Source organism: Triturus cristatus, chromosome 1_2 (assembly GCF_964204655.1).
Source record: "Triturus cristatus chromosome 1_2, aTriCri1.1, whole genome shotgun sequence".
NCBI lineage: Eukaryota > Metazoa > Chordata > Amphibia > Caudata > Salamandridae > Triturus > Triturus cristatus.
Genome location: NC_140580.1, coordinates 314,511,380 through 314,537,228, shown reverse-complemented (window position 1 = coordinate 314,537,228; position 25,849 = coordinate 314,511,380). Strand labels below are relative to the sequence as shown.

At 47.3% G+C, this 25,849-nt stretch overlaps 1 protein-coding gene across 3 annotated transcripts in view; it reads left to right on the top strand.

Moving 5' to 3' along the window:
* Positions 1-25,849, top strand: part of LRRC20 (leucine rich repeat containing 20) — a 1,457,380-nt gene that overhangs the window by 39,706 nt on the left and 1,391,825 nt on the right. The window lies entirely within an intron of this gene.

The following is a 25,849-nucleotide window of genomic DNA, read 5'->3' as shown; positions in this document are numbered from 1 at the left end:
TGCCTCATGACGAGCTGGGCTCGTCATAAGCATTCAAGGGGTTAAAGCAACATTTCAGAGTTCAGAATGAAAGAGCGGCACACCAAGTGATTAGCCCCAAACTTTAATGTGCAAAACAACGCGTTTCAGCTATGAAGCCTTTGTCAAGTTTACATAATGTGCTCCACTCACCAAAGAAATACACTGAGAGCCAGAGCCCTTGGAGAAAAGACTTTCTGCAATGACTGAAAAAGGCATAATAGTTTTTTCCATGATTCATACTATTTCAAAATTTGCGTCAAATGAATACAATTAGGAAAGACAGTTCTTATTCAATAATTCAGTCAAACATTCTTAGTGCAAAATTTCTCAAGTTTAACAGCGTAATCTATCTACCAACTACCAGCCTTACTTTCCCTTTCCCTCTTACTTCCACTTAGAGCCTAGAATTCTAGTTGTCTGTGTGGAATAATGCCAGTATGCCTATTATACACATCTAGACAAGTGTAACATAGATGCACGAGGGTGCAGCTTTACAACAAACATTATGGTACCAGTTCTTTCTTCTTAATTTGTATATACACATTACATCACTAATGAATTAGGTTGTTGGATAACGCTGTTAAACTTGAGAAATCTTGCACTAAGAATTTTTGACTGATTTATTGAATAAGAACTGTCTTTACTAATTTTATTTATTTGACTCAAATTTTGAAATACTATGAATCATGGAACAAACTATTATGCCTTTTACAGTCATTGCGGAAAGTCTTTTCTCTATGTCCTCTGGCTCTCAGCGTATTTCTTTGGTGTGTAGAGCACATTGTGTAAACTTGACAAAGGCGTCATAGCTGAAATGCGTTGTTTTGCACATTAAAGTTTGGTACTAATCACTTGGTGTGCCACTCTTTCATTCTGAACTCTGGAATGTTGCTTTAAAGGACATACCTATATGCGCAAGGCCAATTAAAGGCAAGATTGGTTGGCTTTGCCAAAGCTTGTTCTTTCCTGAGAAAGCTCTGCAGGAGTTACTTGGTTGAAATTTTGAAAGCATTAATTGGAATTATAAATTTTGTAATGAAAAGCATAGCAGCTTAGAAAACCTAAGTGCCATCTTCCTAATTTGATCATTGGGTTGGTTTTAATTTTTAGCTAACAAAGAGGATTGCCACATTAGAGGAATGCAGAAATGTTCTAAACTATCAAAAACTTACTTCCTGCATTATGTCAAAACAGTAAGACTTCTCTTCATCCTTCAAGGGCAGTGGTGGCATAGGACCTGAAAATGACTATATTGAATGTTTTTAAATTTATTGATTTACCATAATTGCGTTGTTTAATGTAATAGTCTGTTTGAACATCAAATGAAGTATTGGACAAATTAAATGAAATACTCCGTTATATGGACCAGCATCAATGGATGTTTGAGTTGCAATCACCTATCTGAGACATAGGTCATTGTACCAGGAACATTTGGGAAACAATTGGGAAAACTATCATCATTTTTATCAAGTATGATTTGTTTGTAATGTTTTGAAAAGAGTTTTAAAAACTCAGAAGGAGATGCTGAACTATGATACAGCACTATCAGAAAATGCCCTTTGGACAAAAACATATAGTCCAGTTACCAGAAAAACCCATTACCCAAGGTTGTCTTGGACCACCATTGGTAGCCTGACCATAGAAGCAAGGCAACCTTTGCTAGTCCGACAAGGCAGAACGTAATCTACAAGTGCTGCTTCTTCCTGAAGAAGTCACAAACCTACCCACACATATGGATTACCATAAATAGAATCCTTTGTAAGTTTATATATAACCACCCAGTAACTATATATTTTTATTTTATTTATGCAGTTTTTTAAAACGCTGACCAGATTCAGAAAGGAGTCTGAGCACTGCTCATGAAATGATCTCAATATTCATGAATAGGAGTCCAATATAGGTACAAGATGTACAGTTATTAATTTAAAATGATTTCACAGCAGCATTCAACATGCATGTTTTAGAAAACGCCCACATTACACAGTGTCTCTAATTAAAAAACGTTTTGAGCAAGGTTTCACATGTGGCAGTCATATAGAAATTTATAATAAACACATTCCTCAAATGTAAACAGATTTCAAGGAAGGTTTCGCTATTGGTCGTGGAATAGGCAGAGATGTATAAATATCAAGAGACATTTGTGACACTAACACTGATATTTATCAGGAGAAGGGATTCATGAGGCCTCCAAAAACGCCCATTTATTAGCATTGATTTCGGCTCTTTTGAGGTGGGAAATGTAGGCTCATGTTAAAGGTTTAAGGAAGTGATCCCAAATCTGTTGAGCCGCAACCAGAACATGTTTGGAAGATAGATATTATCATGGTAAAATTGGTATCTCAAGATGGAGTGAATTCTCACTGTGCAGTGCACATTCACTACCTGAAATGCTCAGCTTGCAGGCTAGGTGTTTGGTTGTATAAGGGTGAACTGTATGGCATCCTTTCTGGGAGTGAAATATTTCATGCTGTTGACAATGCTTTAATTTGTATAGCTCTGTGAAGTTTGTTATACAGAAAGGGGACCAAGGAGTTGGCATTCTTGATGATAGTGGCGAGAATTTTAATGAGGTGATGTCCTCTAACCACACTTCTGAATAGTGGGAGGAGGAGAAGATAAATTAAATCTTGAGGGTATTGATCTTAAGTTGTTGCTATGCTACTAAGTGTAGGGTTTTGTCCAGACCATGGGCCAATAGAGTGATGTCTCCTTTAAAGCAGACATGCTTATATTACCTAGGCTAGGATCAAGCCTTGTGGAACCTCAAAGTGGGTCTCTGCATAGAGCTGGTCATTTTGATAAATTGGTGGTAATCATGTATAAATGAGGCAAAACATTTCAGAAGTCAGCCCTGAAACCCACACTTTTTTTTTCTTGAGTGTCAAGCAAGATTTCATGATCGACAGTTCAAATGCAACTGAAGATTAAAACCTACAGGCAAGTCTGAGCTTTATGTAGGATGCAGAGGGCATCCTCCATGAGTTGAAAGGTGGCGGACTCTGTGTTATATCTCGGTCTGAAGCCTAAATAATGTTCTCTTAGGAGGATATTTTATCCGATATTGGAGACTAGTAATGAGTCAAAAATTGTTTATCTTCACCTAAGTAGTTTGTTTCTTGAAGAGCTAAAATTTAGAGATTAGAGAATCTCACCTTGGGAGGTGGTGATATTGATGAGCTTAATCCAGTAGTCAAAACTCAAAAGGATGCACAAGGTCTGTGAAACTAATCCTATTAGGTGGCTCTAAAATTGACAGCCTCTGTGATTGTGACAAGTTCTGTTGCTCAGGAATAGAAACTTCACCCACCTTTCAGTGGCAGGCTTCATCATAGGGTTCCTCCTCACACAATGCACTCGAGTTTATGGTGTGGGCTACAACATCATTATGCGAGGAAGAGCACATGGAGTCTTTTAATGTATTAAGGACACTTTGTGAGCTGTGAGTGAGGTTTGCTGGGGGCAAAGTAGCCAGTGTGAGGCAATAAAACCACCTCTTGGTTGACTTGTTTGTAACAACTTTATTCAGTGTCCCCAAGGGATAGATTAAATCTAAGAGAGGATTGAAACTTCAGCCCAATGATGGAGAGAGCTGAACATGTTTCTACCAATTTCATGACCTACACAGTGGTTCTGGGCTTTCTTCAGGGCCAATGTATGTAGTATTCACTCTGCCATTCAGTATGGGGTAAAGTGTGTTCAGCAAGATTAAAAAACTAAAGATAAATTATAAACAGTGACCCTCAATAGGTGTGGTATTTGCCCACCATCGTTGGGCATTGTTCTGCTTGGGTTTTCGGATCAGATAGAACCCGCTCAGCAGAGCCTCTCTAACCCAAACCAGAACGTTACCCCCTCCCTAGGGCCTATTCACACCTAAATAACCACATATATGTACCACCTAAGGACAGGGAATTCCTACTATATATACCAAGACCTACAAGTCACAGCCTCGCGGTCCCAAACGGACCCAGGACTTCCTGCCCAGACGGCAGCCACAGACTTCCTGCCCAGACGGCAGTCACAGCCTCGCGGTCCCAAATGGACCCAGGACTTCCTGCCCAGACGGCAGCCACAGCCTCGCGGTCCCAAACGGACCCAGGACTTCCTGCCCAGACGGCAGCCACAGCCTCGCGGTCCCAAACGGACCCAGGACTTCCTGCCCAGACGGCAGCCACAGCCTCGCGGTCCCAAACGGACCCAGGACTTCCTGCCCAGACGGCAGCCACAGCCTCGCGGTCCCAAACGGACCCAGGACTTCCTGCCCAGACGGCAGCCTTAGACAAGTCACAGCCTCGCGGTCCCAAACGGACCCAGGACTTCCTGCCCAGACGGCAGCCACAGACTTCCTGCCCAGACGGCAGTCACAGCCTCGCGGTCCCAAACGGACCCAGGACTTCCTGCCCAGACGGCAGCCTTAGCACGAGTTCATCCTATAATTACCACGACATACAACAAGGGAATCAGTGTTACTATATATCAGATCACACAAAGACAGCTAGTTGAGCACAACTTGTTCCCCAGTTCGAAGGGCTCCTTTCTCCCTTATTCAGTTACCACCTACCTGATCAGGATTAACATCTGTTCATGTCAAGTCACAGCTGACTAGAAGAATAGGTTACCCTCTTACACAAGAACACGTAGCACATATTGCTTTACTACAAACTGAATACTTTATTTAGTTATTACATGCACACTCACGGAACATAATACATATTCCATAACCTGCAAAGAAAAGTGAAAGATTAAGTTGTACACTCTAATAGTAAGGGGTTGACATCACCTTGGTCGTATGTAGCCTGCACTCAATGGTCATCTAGGTTCCCTTCTCGTCTGCGCCTCGGCTTCGCCTGGAAGTCACACCTCCGCAATCACGGGTTTACTCCCGTCTCCCTCTCCGAGTCACTGGGACCTCTTCCTCATCGGCTACTCTCTTCTCTTTGGAATATCTATTTCTCGGTTTTTCTCCACCTCCAAGTTTGTCATCTGTCTTCCCTGGAATAAGTAGCAGCTTTACCGCTAACGGCCAGGTGCCGCCTATGGACTAGAAGCAAGTGCCAGTATCTGCCTCAAACTTTTACTAATATAGATGTGCATTTCCTCATGGAAAATTCCAGCCCGTAACCTGCCGCCCACCAAATTCTTGTACCTCCCCGTGCCAAGGACACGTTCCCAGCCGGCCGGCCTGATGTAGTGTCTTCGGCATGAAGAAAAATACAATCCTTCGATAAGGGCCGGCCTGAACCGGTTCTCTCCAAGCGAATAACACCTCCTAACTAAAACACTGCCTATGACCTAGAAACATCCCAAGCTGCCAGAGCAGGAGGAAAGATGGAGTCTCTCCCGTTTAAGGCCTACCAGGCCTGAATTCAGCACGGCTCCATGAAATACCCTCACTACAGAACAGATTACCCCTAATGCTAACGAATCTATCCCCTAGGATATGTATGCAAACCCTGATCTATGGGGAAGAACACAGGATCATGTCGAAGTGCCTAATAAATAGGCTCTATACACTACTCTAACCCTTAGACTTGAATGGAAAGAGACTGAAGTCACCTAAATCACCCTTCAACACAATAAGACCGGAAAAATCGAGCAGTACATTTCACCCTTGACTTCAGTCTATTATACATTCATTAAATGGAGCTAACATCTGTGGAAGAATAATATGAAACAAAGCTAACTGATCTATGTCTAGTACCAAGTGTGCAGAATTGAAGTAATGAAGGAATACACTGAATAAAGCAACAGATAGAAATCAAAACAGCAACAGCAATCAAAATACCACCTAATATTTGGCGTAGCATGTGTATATCAGGTAACCAATTAAAGAGCCAGTCAAACCAGCCCTGGTCAATGTGTTTTCTAACTTCTTCTGTTAAGTCACGCAACTTGTCGATGTGAGCACGAATGGATTGTGTATGGTCAGACAAGTTAAAACAACAGAGACCTTCGAAGTCCGAGCAATCATGTCCATGTTTAAGCAAAAGATAATCAATGGCTGCTCTATTTTGCAAAATGGCCCTACGTTCACCCTGGGCGTCTAATAGCATGTCAGACAAAATTGTAGAAGTATGATTAATAGATTTCACCATCCAGCAGGCCATTTTCCCAATAGATTTGGCATTATAAACCGCCAAAGCAGGAACACCAATAATTGAAACAGCTAAGCTAAGGTATTCAGACTTGGAATATAAATGCAAAGATGGGTCACAATCCTCCTGTAACATTACAGTATCTCTAAGCACACGAGAGTTGGCATTCGGATGCGATGCGAACATCAACAAACTGAGTCTCGTAATGGCACAAGGGCCTCCGGAAATGTTTGCAGGGACAAATGGCCAGGAAGTATTACCACATGAGAAAAGCCATCCGGCAGGTAGTAACATCGTGCGATAGTGACTGGGGGTAACTACCAAACTATTACAAGTCATATTGTTCTGAACTGAAACACATGTGGTCGGTGTCCTTTGAAAGCACAAAGTCCGTTCGTGAGTTGTAAACGAAGTGGCGCCTTTTAGTTTTAGGCGCAGACATTCAGAGATCGCACTAGGATTACACGTAAGAAAGAAGCACAAATCACCTTGTGTGATATTATAAGTAAGTATTTGGGACTGGATGGGGGTTTGCTCGTTCGGCAATTCAATACATAGGGGGCAATATACATGGGTAGCAAAATCACCCAGGAGAATATTGGGACGGGCCTTCGAGACATTAAAAATATGAGTTAAAGTTTCCAATGAGGCGGGGACAGCAACCAGGCAGGTCGCCAGAATGTCATGTACAGATCTCATCGGTGTCAAACAGAAGTGAGGGGCGTCAGTCACCCTCTTAGCAAGTGCGGTCCAAAAGTTCGATGATGAATCCCATGCAGCGAAGGAACGCAACACTCGGGTTCCCAGTTCATCCCGGGTTGATAGGATCCCTCCTTTCTCGTCGTACCAGTCCGAAAACAGTCCGGCTCCGACACATCCTGCAGCAACAATCCAAAGAATGATCTGAAAGAGAACCAAATACAGGCATTAATCATTCTCGTAAATAACATTTATCAGCCGGGACCGCTTCCCAGCTATCTTTCCCTGGTCTCATAACCAAAATGGTATTATCCTGACCGGTGGCAATGACCTCTGCTTGTTCAGGGGGATTCTTAGGCGACTGCACCCAAACTCTGGCCCCAGGATTATCCGTGGAGCCAAAACCTTTCTGGCCACGTACAGTTAGCAACGTTGGAGCAGTGCCTTTCATTAATACACCACTGAAAACAGGCATTATGAGTAATTGAGCCACTCGGTCAGTGCGATGTATCAGTAAGTCAACCTCACTGCTATTCAGCAGGAGCACCTTAATCTCTCCCTGATAATCACTGTCGATAATTCCTCCAAGCACCTGAATGCCTTTTACAGCCAGCCCCGATCTAGGGGCGATCAATCCGAAATTTCCAGGTGGTATCTGAACACCAACACCTGTCTCTATGATGACTCGATCTCTACTTTTTATAACAATGTCACCCATAGCATGCAAGTCTAAACCTGCCGACCCTGGGGTCGCTCTACATGGAGCCAAAGCTCCGGGAGTAATTTCCCAATACATCACAGTTTCTCTGATTTCATTAGGCATCGCCTCAGCATTCGGGGGAAACAAACGCATAAGTGGAGATTCAGCATTTAAAAAAGGACGATTATTCAAAATCAATAGTGCTTGGGGCAAAAAGTCTCGCCAATTTTTATACTTGTCATCCGTTAACCTACGCAGCTGGTCCTTTAGCAGGCCATTCAATCTCTCCACCAGGCCCGAGGCCTGTGGGTAGTAGGGGATATGGAATATCCATTCAATATTGTTTTCCGCACAGAATTCCTGTACCAATCTTCCACGAAAATGGGATGCATTATCAGATTGAATTTGGAATGGCACACCATAGTACATCATAATTAATTCTAATGTTTTAATGGTATTCAATTGGGTAGCTTGCTTACAGGGAAGGGCTACCAGCAGGCCACTGTATGTATCAACAATAGTGCAAACATATTGACAATTCCTACTCATGGGAAGTGGACCAATGTAATCGATCTGCCAAATTTGAGCGGGCAGTTTGCCGCGATGTAAATGACCTTTAACAATTTGGGGCACCTTACGCCGTCTGATATGCTGACAAACGGGGCAGTGTAAAATAACATTTTTGATTAAATCTAAGGGAATATAAATTCCTCGATCAGCAGCCCACCTGCTAGTGGCCTTCTCTCCAAAATGTCCTGCCTTCTGGTGTGCCCATTTCGCCAATCCCGCAATATCAGAATCTTGCCTGTCCACCACTGCCTCAGCAATTTTAGACTTCTCATCTGCAATGTTATGAAAAAATTTATCAAGAGAATCTATCGGGGTGTGAGCGTCCACATGGAAGATTGTAACAGTACTCTGTGGGAGCATCTCCCAAATTTCTTGCCATAACTCTTTTCCCCATAATTCTTTGGAATGTAACTTCCAATTATGGGAATGCCAAGTTGGCAACCAAACAGCCAGTCCATTGGCAGTAGACCAAGAATCAGTGAAAATATGACATGTACCAGGTAACTCTTGTTTCAAAACTTGGTAAACAGCGTAAAGCTCGGCAAATTGGCTGCTTTTACCTTCACCAGTTGTGCTCAACAATTTCTGTGTGACCGGATTATAGGACACCGCCTTCCAGTGCCGTGTCATCCCTATAAACCTCGCTGAACCATCAGTGAACCAAACATGGTTTCTTTCCGCTGCGGACAAATCATCAAAAGGCTTACCCCACTTGACAGGAGACTCCTGTGCTAAAGGTACGGAACATTCATTCTCAGTCTCAGTCGATGGCGCTCGCGCCACCTGCTCATGTAAAGAAGCAACTCCTTTCGGGCCCACACGTGCCCTGTCTTGTATGTACCATTTCCATTTAATCACACTCGCCTCTTGAGCGTGTCCAATTCGGTGAGTTTTCGGCGAACTCAGAACCCACTGCATGATAGGAATTTCCGGACGCAGAACTATATCATGTTCCAAAGTCAATTGCTCGGTATCCACCAGAGCCCAATAACAAGCAAGTAACTGTTTCTCAAAGGGTGTGTAACGCTCACCAGCATCAGGTAACTTTTTGGTCCAAAAACCTAACGGTACTTTACTCCTGCCTTGTTTCTGCCACAAACTCCAATTTGCATAAAGGCCCTGTACAGACACATTCAAATCCACGTCACCATCACGTACAGGCCTTAAATCCAGAGCATGTTGAATTGCCTCTTTTGCCAGACTAAACGCATCTTGCTGTGGTTTATCCCATTCAAATGCATTCTTTTTACGCGTGACCCGGTACAAGGGGGCCAATATTTGACTCAAATGAGGAATATGCTGGCGCCAAAAGCCAAACAGACCAATGAAGCTCTGGGCTTCTTTCCTATTTCTAGGAACTGCAAAATCAAGAATCTTCTGTTTAACCTGAGGGATCACTTCACGGTGCCCTTCATGCCAATTAATACCCAAAAATTTTACAGCCTGGGACGGACCTTGCAATTTATCTGGGTTGATTTCCCAACCTTTCTCACGCAGGCACTCAATGACTCTGTCTAATTGGGTCTGAACTTCCTCTTGTGTTTCGCCTTGGATCAAAACATCATCAATATAATGACATATCTGAATTTGGGGATGAACCGGTACCTCAGCCAAATGCTCTGCCACCAGCCGGTGACATATCGTAGGACTATGCACATAGCCCTGGGGAAGACTTCTAAACGTCATCTGACGCCCGTTCCACGTAAAACTGAATTGTTCCTGACACTCTGGGGCAATCGGAATTGAAAAGAAAGCATTAGCAATATCAATGGACGCGTACCATGTACCTGGATGCTTTTGGATTCTCTCAATTAGTGTAATAACATCCGGTACTGCAACAGTCAAAGAGGGTGTGTGCTTGTTCAATTCTCGATAATCAACGGTCATGCGCCAAGAGTTATCACTCTTACGCACCGGCCAAACAGGATTATTCCAAGCAGAAGTAACTGGGGTTATGACTCCTGCATCCACTAACTCCTGAATAGTGGTACTAATCTCCTCATGACCACCTGGAATACGATACTGCTTCTGACAAACCACTTTTGTCGCATGGGGAACTTGTATGGGGGGCATTCTTAAACGACCAACCCGTATAGGTCTGGACGATATATAATGCGTTGTTCCAAATTGGTAACATCCGTCATCTAGATGCAAAGTCATTCCTCTCAAAATATCAATCCCAATTATGAATTCTAGAAGTGGCACTACTAGTACAGAATACTCTTTTCTAGGAATTCTACCTATTCTCATTTCAAGCAAAGTTTGAACTGCAGGGGTTTCTTTTCCACCTAATCCGGTAATAGTAAAAGGCTGACCTGTAAACTTCTTCGATTTTCCATGAATAAGAGTGGCCTCCGCTCCTGTATCTACCAATGCTCGGGCCCTTTGGATATTACGATGTCTCCAATAAATGTCAATATCTACATAGGGTCTATTATCTCTGTGAGCCCATCTCTGTACCGGAGCTTGACCTCTTTCCTAATCATTCTTACTGCATTCTGTATACCAGGATAAATCAGGATAAAGACTCTCACGCTTCTTAGGTATCGGTACCTCCTGTTCATATCCATTCCCAGTACGGAACGGATTCGTATCTTCTGCATTGTACTGCGGGTTACGATCGACCAAACTGTGACGATCCTCTCTCCTCCTCAACTCAGGGGATTGATCCCTATCATCTCTACGTCTGCTGTAAACATAGTCAGTTCTCCCTCTTTCTCTTTCCCCCTCTCTCTCCCCGTCTCTCTCTCGACGGGGGGACACATCACGTGCAGAACGTCGATCATCACGACGAACAGAGCGCCCACGGCGGTCGTCATCACCGCTACCGTCAGAACCACCACGATCACACTCAGTGGTCCGAACACGCCGGGCACCCTCCTTTCGATCCAAGCCACGTTTGCGAAACAACTCCCACAAACGAGCGGTAGTCTCACCATCAATGTCCTCCCTCCGCACACCATCAGCCAGAAGACCAGAAAAAATATCACGTCTAGTAAGTTTATTTTCACCAGGAGTACGAGTGTCAGGCCGGGACTGACGTTCAGGTTTAAACCACTCACCCAACTCACCGAGTTGGCGCACCGATTCCAAAACCGTAGATAACACGTTACCAGTCTGATTAATCAATAAAGTCATCATGACCTGCTTATAGGCAACAGGGGAAGATCGAATGATACGGTTCCGCACAGAAGATGTCAACGAACCATCAAGCAACCTGTCAGCAGTACCCAGAAAAATTGCCGTTTTCATCACCTCCTCTTTGAGACGTTGAGCAGCATCACGCATAGTATACCACGGCTTGTCATTCACAGGCCAGTCAGATTCAGTAGGATATTTTAGATTACAACCCTCAGTCGCCAATTGGAGTAAAGAAATCTGACCAACACCATTATAGTTACGAAAATGATCCTGCACAGTAGAATCCAAACTCAAGGAACAGAACTTTAAACAATCGCCAGTATCCAACATAATACCAGCAGCGCCCAGTTCATAAAGGCGCACCATCCATGTGAGCAAGGACTCACCAGCTCGCTGCCGAAATCGCTGCAAAATATCACTAATTTCCTGCTGAGTAAAGTCTTCTAAACAGTCCAAAGAAATACCCTGCGGAGCATTGGGAGACTGCTGCAACTTCCGACGGAAAACTGGATGCGCAGAAACCGCGGGACGAGCATCACAAGTAGCCCGATCAGTACTCGTAGAGGGACAATCAGTGTAAGAAGCATTGATCCCACTCGAAGAACGAGCGTAATCACGGGGTGCACCATCAAAGGTGCGAGAAGCAGACTTACAATCATGGCGGGAGCGAGAAGACTCGCGCTTGGCAGACTCCTCACCCGAGGAACTAGAATCAGTCGAGTTCCAGATATTACCATCCCATTCATCAGGATTCCAATCCAGCCCGGCTGTCGCCACGACCAGACGCACCTTTCGCGTCGAAACCCGACCGCGCCTGTTCTTGTATTTATAACGAGCAATTCGCACAGCCGCCCGTTCGGCAATAGTTTGGTAAGTCTCAAGTTTATCAGCAAGCAACTTATTTTGACACCGCAACAAAGTATGAGAATTCTGAATCTCAACAAAGTGCGCTTCCACATCTTTAAGAGATATCTGTAACTTCAACAATCTCTCATGCAGAATCCTGTATGCAGACAAAAGAATCCAACCTCTGCGCCCCAAAATGGGAATCTCCTCACCCTTCGATACGGGTGCCTTCTGCAAACAAGCAATCACATCAGCCGGCTCTGCCAGCTCCAAAGAAGAATTCCAATTCTCACTCAAACCAGTAGAATCAGCCCACTCACGGGCCAAGGCTTCATAAGGCGTTGAATCCCATCCGGGAATATCAACGGGCAACTTAAAAGTAGATTTAGATCTTCTAGAAAACATCGTGAAAAAGGAAAAAGAAGAAAAGAAGAAAAAGAAAAGAAGGAAGAAAAATAAAAACTATACACAGAAATATACAAAAATAAAATGCAAACAAAACCACGCACGCGCCGAAAGCAAACACAAGACAACCACAACGCACACAGGTTTCGTAAACGGTTCGTGACGCCAAATGTTCTGCTTGGGTTTTCGGATCAGATAGAACCCGCTCAGCAGAGCCTCTCTAACCCAAACCAGAACGTTACCCCCTCCCTAGGGCCTATTCACACCTAAATAACCACATATATGTACCACCTAAGGACAGGGAATTCCTACTATATATACCAAGACCTACAAGTCACAGCCTCGCGGTCCCAAACGGACCCAGGACTTCCTGCCCAGACGGCAGCCACAGACTTCCTGCCCAGACGGCAGTCACAGCCTCGCGGTCCCAAATGGACCCAGGACTTCCTGCCCAGACGGCAGCCACAGCCTCGCGGTCCCAAACGGACCCAGGACTTCCTGCCCAGACGGCAGCCACAGCCTCGCGGTCCCAAACGGACCCAGGACTTCCTGCCCAGACGGCAGCCACAGCCTCGCGGTCCCAAACGGACCCAGGACTTCCTGCCCAGATGGCAGCCACAGCCTCGCGGTCCCAAACGGACCCAGGACTTCCTGCCCAGACGGCAGCCTTAGACAAGTCACAGCCTCGCGGTCCCAAACGGACCCAGGACTTCCTGCCCAGACGGCAGCCACAGACTTCCTGCCCAGACGGCAGTCACAGCCTCGCGGTCCCAAACGGACCCAGGACTTCCTGCCCAGACGGCAGCCTTAGCACGAGTTCATCCTATAATTACCACGACATACAACAAGGGAATCAGTGTTACTATATATCAGATCACACAAAGACAGCTAGTTGAGCACAACTTGTTCCCCAGTTCGAAGGGCTCCTTTCTCCCTTATTCAGTTACCACCTACCTGATCAGGATTAACATCTGTTCATGTCAAGTCACAGCTGACTAGAAGAATAGGTTACCCTCTTACACAAGAACACGTAGCACATATTGCTTTACTACAAACTGAATACTTTATTTAGTTATTACATGCACACTCACGGAACATAATACATATCACATAACCTGCAAAGAAAAGTGAAAGATTAAGTTGTACACTCTAATAGTAAGGGGTTGACATCACCTTGGTCGTATGTAGCCTGCACTCAATGGTCATCTAGGTTCCCTTCTCGTCTGCGCCTCGGCTTCGCCTGGAAGTCACACCTCCGCAATCACGGGTTTACTCCCGTCTCCCTCTCCGAGTCACTGGGACCTCTTCCTCATCGGCTACTCTCTTCTCTTTGGAATATCTATTTCTCGGTTTTTCTCCACCTCCAAGTTTGTCATCTGTCTTCCCTGGAATAAGTAGCAGCGTTACCGCTAACGGCCAGGTGCCGCCTATGGACTAGAAGCAAGTGCCAGTATCTGCCTCAAACTTTTACTAATATAGATGTGCATTTCCTCATGGAAAATTCCAGCCCGTAACCTGCCGCCCACCAAATTCTTGTACCTCCCCGTGCCAAGGACACGTTCCCAGCCGGCCGGCCTGATGTAGTGTCTTCGGCATGAAGAAAAATACAATCCTTCGATAAGGGCCGGCCTGAACCGGTTCTCTCCAAGCGAATAACACCTCCTAACTAAAACACTGCCTATGACCTAGAAACATCCCAAGCTGCCAGAGCAGGAGGAAAGATGGAGTCTCTCCCGTTTAAGGCCTACCAGGCCTGAATTCAGCACGGCTCCATGAAATACCCTCACTACAGAACAGATTACCCCTAATGCTAACGAATCTATCCCCTAGGATATGTATGCAAACCCTGATCTATGGGGAAGAACACAGGATCATGTCGAAGTGCCTAATAAATAGGCTCTATACACTACTCTAACCCTTAGACTTGAATGGAAAGAGACTGAAGTCACCTAAATCACCCTTCAACACAATAAGACGGGAAAAATCGAGCAGTACAGGCATGTAACCATGTTATGTTACCACATGTATTGTGTTGTTGCACACAAATCTGGGAAATGTAGTCAACGGTCTTAGATAGGCTGGTAAATTTGTGAAATCAAAAAGGTGTGATAATTAAAAGATGTAAACAGTGTTTTAAATTAGAAGGGCTGTATAACAGGGGTATCTTTCTGCTCAGAAAGTGTTAGTATTTCTCAGCAGATTTGTGAGTGTCAATTTGATGTATGGACACCCATTTTATAATAAACACGTCCATGGGATGTCGTCATGGATGCCCCATTTGCCTTGCTGTAGCCTGTTACACGGAATTCTGGAAATTGTAATCCCCAGTCACCGATAGAGTCTTAGGGGTGTGAGGTCTAAGAAGGCTTGAGTTGAGGTCTTACACTCGACTATTGTTGGTAAGCACAGATAATATTATATACAACCATAGTATACCTGTTTTAGCTATTTTATTACACAACATTTTCCATGTGTGTTCTTACACTGCTCACGTGATGCATGACAAGCACATACACTTTCCTTTTGATTAGAGCACACACTTGACGTATTGGCCAGAAAGATATAATGAATAATATGCCTTGCATGTCTCTTTATTGTTGTGTGTCTTTTAAAGGTGACAAGAATAGTGAACAATTGCCACACCCATTGTAGGTCACAATCTGTAATTTATCAGTATTTCAGGTTTTTATACATCTTGCATAACACACTTTACCCCATACTGAATGGCAGAGTGACTACTGCAAGCATTGGTGCTGAAGAATGCCAAGAACCTCTTTATATGGTTATTGGAAGGGCAGAAACATGTAGACCTCTCCACAGAAGGTCTACATGTTGTACTTCCCTCATACTTTTAATCTATCCCTTGAGGACACTCAATAAAGTTACAAACTAGTCTATCAAGACTTCGTTTTATTGCCTCACACTGACTACTTTGCACTCTGCAAACCTCGCCCAAACCACAGCTCATATATGGCCCAGAACACATTAAAACACTCCAAGTACTCCTCTCTCACCCAAGGGAGACCACATTATAAACTCCAGCACATATTATGAAGGGTAACCCAATGATGAAGCATGCCTCTTAAGAGTGGGAGACGGTTCTCGTCCTGACAAACAGAACTTGTCACAGAGACAATTTTGGAGCTTTCTTATAAGATTGGTTTCACAGACCTTGTAGATCCTTTTGTGTTTTGAATTGTGAATTGTGTAGTGATCCACAGCTTGTGTCTTAAACACTCCTTCTTGACTCCTGTTTGTGAAAATTGCTTAACCCAGTATTGGTATAGGTAATGTGCAGCTTTCTAAGAAAGTGAGCCAGGGATATGGAGGATGCAAAGGTCCTTAAACTACATTAATATTGACTGGGTCAGGTTGTCACACGTTACGATACACCTGCTGCTACGCGTGAAGGCTATGGTAGATTGGCATCAGTTTTCTTTTAGATATTTATGATCTTTTCTGAGAACAATATTGACTTGTACAGCATATTTCTCAGATAAGTAGGAGTAAAAGGTTGTGGGTGCAGGATGTAAATGTGTCTGGCCACTTTTAAATAAGTGTTTTATGACAATATGTAGCATTAGTGTTTATAGCTTTGAAGAGGGTTGCCTTGACCAAGTAAACAGTTCTCCTGGATTTCTCGCTAGTCAGTAGAGGGGTTTTCCTCTACATTGAGCTCAGTGGAGATCCATGCAGCTGACTTTTTTTTAGACTTTATTTGCTTTTCATGTACAGTGGGACATCTTCTCAAGAATGTTGAACATTGTGTTATGGTAATATGTTGCAATACTGTTTATATGATTTCCATTGCTCATATGGATGTTATGAGACTACTTTTTTTCTCAATCATTAATATTTATATTTTTTACTATCGTCTTGTGCGATTTGTCAGTGGTCAGAACAGCTGGCTCTGACAGAACTGTCTGGTAGTAAGATTGGAGATAATTGGGTCCAGACTAAAACCTTTATGATATAAGTGTTGAAACAGTGCTGTGCCAACTAAATATCAAAGAGGTAATCTGCAAACTGAAATACTGGCGGATGAATTCCATCACTCCATTGAAGGTTTAGGTGCTGTAAATGTTAATGGGAAGTTTTACATTGATGATAGTACTTTGGCAGGTAAGCAATCCAGTAGCCATAGGTGTAATTAAGTAGGTTTATTAGTCATAAGTTAGATGGTAAAGAAGGCCCCACCGGGAGCAGCATCCAGCTGCTCAGCCCCACTCACTCAAACTGACCACACATTCAAACCATGCATTCACCGACATTCTGATGACATCACACACACAGGCTGAGCAGCAGGGAAGGAGAAGACCAGAATATAACAGTAAGTGTCAAAGTTGCTTAGTAATATGGTGCTTGCACAAGTCTACAAAGAGTTTGTAATCACCAAGGTGGTTTTATGTGATTTTAGTCGTGACTTAGGATACAGGTTATGATTGTTTCTCTCCTACTAGGCATTAGGAGAACAGAAAACCTTTAGATTTGATCTGCCCACATTCTAGAGTGTTTTGTGGATCATCGCTGCTCCTCTGCCCCTACTCCCTTCCCATTGCTAACAGCTGTTGCAAAAAAACTGCTGCTAGAGGGAGTTACATATTGGGTGAATCGCATGAAGTGAACTAAGTTTTGGTGCGGATCAAGATAGTCAGGTTGTACTCATTAAGGGGTTTGACCAAGTGAAGATTGTATTCTATAGTAGACCTGCAGTTGTAATGTAGGCACTTCAGTGTGAGTATCACAGTTTTTGTGGTTGCATGATTAGTGGTATTGTGAGAAGGATCATTTGGAGTGGAAGTGGTGAAGGTGTCTTTGAGGAGGGAAACAAGGGACCTGTGAACAGGTGGTTTAGCTTTTTCATTACAAACAGGTGACATTCTTTAGAGTTTGGTGGGCCATCCACCATACAGCTGGGCCCCACCTCCACCACACTTGCTGTGGTCGGTCCACCAAATCTAGATTTTGACATTGAACAGACAGAACGTTTCCTACAAAGTGGCTCTTGCTTCCAGTGTGGTCCCCACTTTAGGGAAAATATAATGACAGCACTTTTGTTTTCTCTGAAGACCTACAGCCAGAGTATTTCTTTAGAACAAAAACAAAAGTAATGTCACCTGCACACAGGGGATGTCTGCCACTGTGTGAGAAACATTTGCGAACATTTGTGGAAGGAAATGCACCAGTGGCAAAGGCATTGATGGGATTTTTTTACACATGATAGCTACTCTTACACCATTTTAATTTCCCCCAGCATAGGGACTGTGCAGTGGTTTTCTTGATGGCAGAGCTGGTGGGAGTGGCTCTACCTCCAGGAAAACCAAGAGATGTGGAGATGGGACCTCTACCTTTTTTGGCAGATCCTTACCATCAACCTCTTAATGAGGCAACATGTATGTTTGGACTGGTTTGAGAATAACACTGTGTTTGCACAGGGCACTTTTATTATTTATAATGTTTAATCTGCAGAGTTTGTAGATTATCCCGTAGGCTGGCCAGTATTGTGGGTGTTTCTTGACTTCAATCGGAGGAGTACCCCTTTGAGTTGAATTTGATTAGAACAATAGTTGCTCAATTCACATTATCAAAGGGCGTGGTTTCTGTAAAGCCTGTATTTTTTAGACATGAACAGACTGGGGTTTTTAGTGATTGATATGAAATGGGTTTGTTACACACAAGATCTTAGACTTAGTTGAGTGGGAGCATGTGTCAGGATGCTTTGCAATATCAGTAGGTCTGGGGGCAACAGTGGATTGGCATATCTTGGTTAAAACATTCCAACTGTATAAATTGCAGGTAACCTAGTTCAGTGGTATGTAAAATACTGAGTTTCAGAAATGGGAGTCAAATTAGTGGAGGGGTTGTGTGCCATAGGAGGAGCCCAGTCTTTTCTTTATCAAAAATTCACAGACTTTCATCTTTTTATTGCACCTTGACTTTGTCATTTTTTAAAGGGACCACATAAGTGAATGATGTCACTATAAAGCTAAAAACCCAAGCAGACATCATCAAATATAACAACATGTTTTTATGCCTATTGATAGAGATTCATAGAGACGCAGGTCTTGGTAAAGAGAACTGCTTTTTTCTCTACACTTGATGGCCCCTTAATATGAAAATAATATAAAAATGGTGCCGTCAGACACTGAGTTTCAGGTACTACCAGAGGTAAGTTCAGATCCGTAAAGAATTTTAGCAGTCTCAGTAGCCAGGCATGCATACCAGATGGCAAACGGTAGATTGCCATTACTTGATATTGTGATAGCAGCCTTCCCTCCTGGATGCTGCACTTTTTTTTATTGCCTCCAGTAAAATAACAGGTTGTGATGCAGAGTCAATTATAGTAGTTATCCATAAACGTCTTTGAAATATTCTGCTATCTTATAAAAATCAATTAATATATCTGTTAAAAATGTATGTAGGGGGAGGAGCCTAGCGCGCAACCAAGATGGCCGCGTAGGTGCGAGGCTCCCGAGGACCTCCGCGACCTCCTGCATTAATCCTGACTATATCCTGTCCTAGATGAGGGGACTGTGTTTGTGAGCCCGAGCTGAGGTGACACCCGTTTTCCGTTTCCAAATCGGACCTCGGACACCGGCGGGAGCACCGATTGAGGTTTGCGGCCTTCTCCACGCCGGCCCCCCGGATTGGAGTAGTGGGGCGATCCGGAGACAAAGTGAACAACAGCGGCGGGCAAGGCTGGGCGACTCGCGTACCCCGCACTTTCACTTTCGCTTTTGCGCCCTCCTTGCTGACGGGCGAGGTAGGGTTGCGGGGCGGAGTGTGGTGGTGTGGCCTTGCCCGGGTGCCCGGCCGACCCGCTGTCTGTGATTCGGCCTGCGGACCTGTGGTCGCCCCCCCCCCGGAGCCCTGTGAACTGGTTTGTCGGCCCTTTCGAGGAGATTGGCACGATTTGGGGACTGCAACCATGTCCACAAAGCAAGATGGCGACCGGGCAAAGGTGAAATCGACCCGCCGTGGCACGGCCCATCAGTCCAACAACATGGACCGCTACACCCTCCAGAAGGGATCTCCTGAGGCACCGAGTACGTCCCCTGCGGGCCCGACTGATGCTCCTGCTCTGCCTGCGGATCTGACCCTCCGAGACGTCATGGGCGCCATCGCCGAGATGAAGGCCTCGGTGGACCAGCGCTTTGACACTCTGGCGCAGAAGATAGACTCGGTCCTCGTGGATGTGGGCCTGGTAAGGGCCGATTTGTCCAAAACGAATGACCGGGTCGACTCTTTGGTCCACACTACCTCAGGCCTCACTACGGACGTGGCGGCCCTCCAAAGGGAGGTGCGCCGGCTTGGCCAGGCGAGCGCCCTGATGGATCGTCGACTGGAGGATTCCGAGGGTCGGGCCCGGAGGAACAATGTCCGCATTCTTGGGGTACCGGAGGGACGAGAGGAGGAGGCGGCGGATCTGTTTGTGGAGGACTTGATTCTCACCCATCTCCAGCCCCGGGGGCTGAGTAAACTCTTTGCGGTGGAACGTGCCCTCAGGGTCCCCGGGGGAAGACCTAAGGTCGGAGCCCCGCCGAGGCCTCTCATCGCCCGGATTTTCAATTTTCGGGACAGGGACGCTATCCTGCAGACTTCTAGGCTACAAGGACCGGTCAGACTCGACAACATGGACGTCAATTTCTACCCTGATTTTACTCCGGCGGTCCAAAAGCAGAGACTGAGTTTTCTCGGAGTTAAACGTCGCTTACGGGACCTGAACCTTAAGTACGCAATGCTTTTTCCAGCTAAGCTGAGGGTAGAGGTGGATGGCCGCACGCACTTTTTTGATCGTCCCGAGGCGGCCGGGGACTGGTTGGACACTTTGCCTGGGGATCGGGGTCAGGGGGGTGGGGGGGGTGCGGTTGGTGGGGAGGGCCCGCCGGATCAGGACTGAGGGACAAATAGTAGGCCTTGCTCGGGACAATATTACTGTTATCATTGACTGCTCGTGTATGTTCCCCTCCTGTGGAGGTCGTGCGGGGTTCCTTGGGGGCTTTCCCTCCTCCTCTGGGGGACTAGTTAGTTTTTTCATCTATGGGGCGACAGGCACACTGCACTTTTGGGGGGCTGTCTGGGCTCATGCAGGGGTGCAGGGAGGGGGGAGTTCTGTTGGGATGGGTGGGTTGGGGTGGGGTGTTGTTCGTTTTTACCGCAAGGCAAACCCTTTACTGTGTTGGTGTTTTTGAGGTGCTATTGGGGGGACAAATGATGGCTTCTGTTTGTGATGGGGGGTAGGGATTTGACTCTGTTGTCGTGGAACGTTAATGGACTGGGGGATAGGATTAAGCGAGGTGTGGTCCTGCAGTATCTGAAACGAATTTTTCCAGATGTGGTCTTTCTGCAGGAGACACACCTTATTGGTAATTCCTTTTATGCCATGAATCGGCGGGGCTATCGCTTGGTGGCCCACTCGGGCTTCACGTCAGGCTCGCGGGGGGTGGGCATCATGGTTAAGAACTCGCTCCCGCTGGAAATAGATGAGGTGCGCCATGATGAGAGGGGACGCTACACGGTCTTGGTGGGGAGAATGGAGGGCAAAGTAGTCGTTTTTGTATCAGTGTATGTCCCACCGGGGTTACAATCTACCACCTTTGCGGACCTGGGGCGCCTCCTCCTTGACCTCCCGGGGGGGCTTCTGGTGGTTGGGGGAGACCTCAATGCGGTGGTTTCTGGGACTATGGATCGTTACCCCCCTAGGGACCTCCCCCGGGCACAGGCGTGGCTGCCCGGCCTCTTAGATACATTGGGATTGGTAGACTGCTGGCGACTAAAACATCCCGCGCAGCTGCAGTACACCTTTCATTCGGGTGCCCATGGTAGCCTCTCGCGGCTTGATCATGTCCTTGTCCCTGCGGCCTATGCTGGGCGAGTGGGAGAGGTGCGCCATCTGGCTCGGGGTATTTCAGATCACTCCCCGCTCCTGTTGCATTTTGATGTCTTCCCGAGGGGGGAGGGTAGGGTAGCCCCAATCAATGCATGGTACCTGCGCGACCCCACTATTCGTACCGACTTGATTAAATCCTTGCAGCGGTACTTTGAGGAGAATGTGGGGTCTGTCCCCTCGGCCATCTCCCTGTGGGAGGCCTTCAAGACAGTTCTTAGAGGGGAGGCCCACTCCTCTATCTCCCATGCCCGGAGGCGCGAACAGGAAGGAGGTAACCCGGGTGGAAGCTGAGATTACTGAACTAGAGGGTGACCTGGGGAGTGGGGTGACAGACGCCACACTACATGTTCTACACCTTAAGCAGGCGGCCTATAGGGCCCTCGTCACGGAGGCGGCCAGGGGCCTCAGCAGAGAGCAACAGGGGCGACTGTATGATGTGGGTGATAAGGCTGGTAAATTGATTGCGTGGTTGGATAAAAAGGAGAGAGCGAATCGTGTGGTCCCGCTGATCGAGAGAATGGATGGTGTACGTGTCACCGTGCCAGAAGACATTGTCTCTTGCTTCGCGGACTATTTCCGCGAGGTGTATTCCCCGGTTTCTCCCTGCTCGGAGGAGGATTCCCATGCCCTGCTTCGGGACATCGCGCTGCCCTCCCTTTCGGTGGAGGACAGGGAGTCGTTGGAGGCTGCTCCCACCTCGGATGAAATTGCCCTCGCCATACGCTCGGTCGCATCTGGCAAGGCCATGGGCCCAAACGGCATCCCTATCGAGCTGTATAAGCTGCGACCGGATGTGCTGGCACCCCACCTTCGCGCGATGTTCCTGGCGGCCCACTCGCGGGGCTCCCTCCCGCCGGACCAGCGTCTGGCTACAATCGTAGTGATCCACAAGGAGGGGAGACCCCGAGAACGGGTCACATCCTACAGGCCTATCTCGCTCTTGAATGCGGAGCCCAAAATCCTCGCCAAGGTGCTCGCCAACCGGCTGGTCGGTGTGGTGGGCGATCTGGTCCACCAAGACCAGTCCGGCTTTATACCCCATCGCAACACGGCCCTTAATCTGCGGCGCCTGCACGGGGTGCTCGCGCGTGTTCCGTTTGTGCGGGAGCCGGCCATCTTGGCGTCCCTAGACGCCACCATGGCGTTTGATACACTCGAGTGGCCATACATTTGGGCGATGCTGGCGAAATTTGGATTTGGACCGGGATTCATCAGCTGGGTCAAATTGTTGTATTCGGGCCCATTGGCGCAGGTGGTGGTGAACGGGCGAGTCTCGGCCCCATTCGCGCTGGGACGAGGCACGCGACAGGGTTGCCCCTTGTCGCCTCTCCTGTTTGCACTGGCCTTGGAACCCCTGGCGGAGTGGCTGCGGTGGCACCCTTCCATCCGTGGTCTCCGTTGGACCCCCGAGTATGAGGACCGCGTGTCCCTATACGCTGACGATATCCTTTTGTACCTTGCCTCCCCGCGTAAATCACTGATTGTCCTGGTTGATGTTTTGCGTTCATTCGGTCGCAACTCAGGCCTTGTCATCAACTGGGCTAAATCATGTGTATATGTGCTTTCCGGGGAGGCTCCCGTCCTCCCGCGGGACTGTCCGATCCAGATTGCATCTCAGGGGTTCCGGTACCTGGGTATATATATCACTCTGGACCCGGAGGCCCGCTACGAGCGGAATTTGCTTCCACCCCTCCAGCGCTTGAAGGAGGACGTCGTGCGTTGGCGGCGCCTGCCGCTTTCGCCGCTTGGCCGGGCGGCATTGTTTAAGATGATGTCGCTGCCACGCTTCCTGTACGCTCTCCAGAACACTATGGACTTGGTCCCGGCGCGCTACTTCCGTGAGGTGGAGAGTCTACAGCGTCGCTTGTTCTGGGACGGGAGGCCGCGTATTGCCTTGGCGAAGTTGACGCTCCCGTGGTACGACGGGGGGGTTGCCCTCCCGGATATTAAACGGTATTACTGGGCCTCCCAGCTGGCTGCAATTAATCATGGCCTTTACGGGCCCGCCTTGAACCCGGCATTTGAAATGGACAAGATGCTCCTGCCTGGTGGCGACTACAATCGAGCGCTCTACTCTGCCGCGCCCGACCCCCGCCTGACGGGACCTACGCGTGTCATGGTGCGAGTATGGCACGCGGCTAACGCAGCTATGGGGTGGAAGGACCGTTTGACCCGGGCGTCACCGCTGTATGCGTCCGAGAGGTTGGGCTCCCTGTGGACCTCGAAGGGCTTCGAGAAGTGGGACACGATCGGCATCAGTACAGTGGGGGACCTCTGGACGAGGGGGGGATTTAAAACATTCGAGATGCTGCAGGCGGAGTTTCAGCTGCAAGGCAGCGAATACTATCGGTACCTGCAGGTCCGCCACGCACTGGGCTCCGTCTTCCCAGACGTTGCCTCCATTCCGGAGTCATCCCCCCTGGAGGATAGAGTGCTGGATGGCCATGTTCCGGACAGCACGATCTCCCTCATATATAAAAAACTGATTAATGATCGCTCGGGCTTGCTGACTGCCCTCCGCGAGGCCTGGGTTGCCGATGGGCTGGAGTTGGACGACGAGGACTGGATTTCCGCGGTGGCCTCTCCGAAGGAGGTGGCCATACCGGCTCGCCTTCGCTTCGTCCAGCTAAAGATCCTCCACCGGGTTTACATGACGGGGCCAAGGCTTCTGCGTATGGGCTATGCCGATGATGGGCTGTGTAAGCGTGGGTGTGGTGCTTTGGTGACTTTTTTGCATATTCTGTGGGAGTGCCCGAAGGTGGAGCGATTCTGGCGTGGTGTGCATGAGGTCCTGCGAGTGGTTACGCGTGTCGCGCTGTTGCCTGAAGCGAGGAGATGCTTGCTGAATGTGTGGGAACCAACTGACTACTCGGTTCCGCAGACACGATGGGTGACTCTGGGATATATGGTAGCTAAGCGTGACATCGCGCAGCTGTGGGGGTCCCAGAGGCCCCCGGCGGTGTCGGCCTGGAAAGAGCACATGGATTGGTGCATGTTCCGAGAAAAGGTGGTGTACGTGGCGAGAGGTAAGCCTGGGGCGTGGGTGAAAGTTTGGGGCCCCTGGAACATCTACCGCGGGGGTATTTGTGAGCCGCCGCTGATGCCGGCTGCCTCGCCAGCTCCGTCCCCCTAGTTGACCCCCTCCCCCGGCCCCGGGCACAGGGCCCCCCAGTCCCTGCTCTCTTCCCGTTCCCCTCTTTAGATTCTTGTGGATGGTTGGGGTCCCCCACTTACGGAGCACGTGCTGTCACTTCGGATTGCGGGTTGCCTTGCGGGTGTGGTTTTTGTGTGTTGTTGTGTTTTTATAAAATGAAACCGTACTGCGGGCTCGGAGTTATGTGGCCCACGTCGTTGATACCTCCTGATCTACCTCTCCGCAACGCCAAGAGCCCCTTTTTGTATGTATGTCATATTCTCCTGTCACTCTAGCGGCCGGCCGGAAGGTTGTAGGCCCATACTTGTATATATTTGAAGACTGTAATAAACGGTTTCAAAAAAAAAAAAAAAATGTATGTAAAATGTATTGAAGAACTGTCTTGAATAAACTATTAACATGCCATACTCCCCAAGAGAAGATTCTACACTGACACCACGTGTTCCTTTTGCTAGGCTATTGAAACAGGTACATTTGTAGAATCCCTCTCAGGAGCAGTGTTGCTAGGCACCAAAAAGGCTTTCAGCAAGGTGTCATGGACATTTTGTTAAGCTATACATTTAAAATTCAGTATGGCCTTGATCTTCTTTGTAAAATAATGCGCTACATGGCCACACCACAGCCTGCATAATAGTCATTGGTGAAACCTGATACCTTTTTGATCTTGAACAAGAGACGGGACACATCTGTCTTGTTTTTCCTCTTAAATGTGTGTCATTGCAAGCCCATACTGCATATTGTTAAAAGAAATCCAATTCAAAGAATCACCATATATAAGTCACCACGGCAGCACTCAGCGGGAGGACCACGAAAGCCATCCTCACACTGCTTGATTACGGCTGTAATCCTTGGCAGACGGATGTGCTGTGGCAGTCCTATGGTGATACCTCTGAAAAGCTCAAAGGAGAGTGCAGTATGTTCCTGTACGGGAAGGAATGCACCATGTCATGCATTCCTTCCTGTGCAGGAATTGGAGGTGTAAAAATACAGGGGGCACAACTTGTGCCCCGTACATGCACCCCCATGCACAGAGGCATAAGGGTGCACTGTTGCCTCACCACCACCCTTTTCATGGCTGTCTCACTGCCATGAAAAGGATGGTGGTGAGGCAACTCTTAATTTGCTCGGTGGTGCCCCAGCGGCACCACCAGCATATTACAGCCTCTAACCACTGTGCAACCACTGTGGGGTCACGGATCCCCGGTGGTTGCAGCAGTCCTGTGGTGGTCTAACCGCCAAAGTCGTAATACGGTGGGTGGACCGCCAGTCTGGCGGCCCTCGGACCACTATCGTGACTACAGCGTCCAATAGACTGCCTTAGTTGTGAT